Source organism: Cricetulus griseus, unplaced genomic scaffold, assembly GCF_003668045.3.
Source record: "Cricetulus griseus strain 17A/GY unplaced genomic scaffold, alternate assembly CriGri-PICRH-1.0 unplaced_scaffold_1, whole genome shotgun sequence".
Taxonomy (NCBI): Eukaryota; Metazoa; Chordata; class Mammalia; order Rodentia; family Cricetidae; genus Cricetulus; species Cricetulus griseus.
In genome coordinates, this window is record NW_023276808.1 from 9207567 (window position 1) to 9209415 (window position 1849).

Sequence of the window (1849 nt, forward strand, 5' to 3'; positions counted from 1 at the left end):
AACAGTTTAATTATGAGGATAGTGGCAATCTCTTCAGTTTTTAAACACAAGTTAGTCTCCAGAACATTAAAAAAAATGTTTTGGTAATGATGTCTCAACAAAAAGCCCTCCATTTATAGTGTCATTAAACTGACTAGTACAAAAAATTATATACACTGTAATTTTAAAGGCCTTTTTGACTGTGTTTAGTAGTGATCAGGCTGCTGGTTCAACTTGGGAGAGATCAAACATCACTGGGGACGGTGAAAAGAGTTGGAGTTCCATTTCTGTGTGCATGAAACAAACAGCAAAGCAGCAAAGTTTCTCCAACTAGCTTGACTCAGCTATGCTTTCTGCCAGCAGAAGATCCATGTAATGAGTTTTGAAGATTTGGAGTATTTGAGCTTAGTGAAGGATTTGAGTTTCCCAGCTGAGAACTCCCATTTACTGGGCTTCCTTTACCATTCAAAATACCAGTACACTTCCAATTGTCCATGTAATTAGCTTTCCACAACCTCACGCAGCCGTCATCTCCTGCGGATGCTAGCACTGTTCCTGTTATGTTCCAACTCACCCTCCAGACCTGAGAGTTGTGATTATCAACTGAGCCACCATATGGATTTCAAATTTTGTGGGACCACCAGAAGAAGTAAGTTCTTTCCTCACAGGTTTTAATGTGAAAATTCTTACATCTTTCGTGGCTATTGCCAGGATGTGGAAAGATCTCCCCAAATTTGGAGCAAAGGCAATATCATGAACAGGATCTGTGACTGTCATAAGAATTTCTGCTTTTGAGTATTTCTTGGTGTTTTCATTGTATTCAAAAATCTGAAACTTTTTCATTGTTTTTCGACTGCTGTCATTACTTTCCACTGCGATCATGGGGTAATGAGCAGGAGAGATGGAAGGGTTCCAAGAAATACAGCTACAGCTCAGCTTACATGAGATCTTGTGCTGTAGAGACCACTGGCTGAAGTTCATAACATCTGGGGCCTCATATATTCTTACTATGCCATCTGCTGAACAGGTTGCTAACATCAGACCCATATGTTTGGGAGCAAATTTCACATCAGTATCAGATGTTCGACTGTCCAGTAGAGTTGTCCTCTTCACCAGTGACTCTGGCCTCGAAGTTTATCGTTTGATTCTCCTACGACTTCTTCCCAAACAGCTGCTGTTCGGTCAACCGAACAGGAAGCTAAAACCTGTCCAAATTCAGGATGAGCCCACGTCACATGCCATACAGATCCACTATGTGTCTTCCAACTAGCAGTACAATGCCAATCTCCACTTTCACTTTTATCCCAGACTCTGATGCTCTGGTCACTGGAGCAGGTGGCCATCCGGTGGCCGCGAAAGTCGAAAGACATATCGTGGATGAGTTCCTTGTGGTCAGCCTTGATGCTGTGTGGCAGAAACATGGCCACCCCTGCTGTCTGCCCGGCCTGCCTCCTAGAGGGCGAGAGGTTGGCAGAGGGGCCAGCAGCCCTGGGACTGCTGCAGAACACCACTGTGACTTTTCTTTAATGGTGTTAAAACCTTGAAAATTACAGTCTCTTTTCCATCAATGTATTGTTGTAAGAAACTATTAGTGCTCCTTTCTTAAGAAAACAGAGATTTTCATATCTTCCTTGTTGTGTCCTTTTCACTGCAGACCTGAAAGAGTCAACAATAAAAACCATCAACAAAGACAATATTTTGTCGAAGGCATCAGCACAATAATCTTAAACTCAGCCTTATTCACTTTTGTGGAACCTGTAGAGATTAACAAAGATTTGGAGCCAAAATGTAACACAAATGAACTCTACCTAAATTTTCATGAAATCTTCTAAGAACATGTGCTTACTTAAGAGGCCAAGATCACCCAATA

At 41.8% G+C, this 1849-nt stretch overlaps 1 pseudogene; it reads right to left on the reverse strand.

Annotated features, from left to right (window-relative positions):
- Window positions 1-319: 319 nt before the first annotated feature.
- Window positions 320-1400, reverse strand: LOC103158857 (annotated as a pseudogene).
- Window positions 1401-1849: the final 449 nt, after the last annotated feature.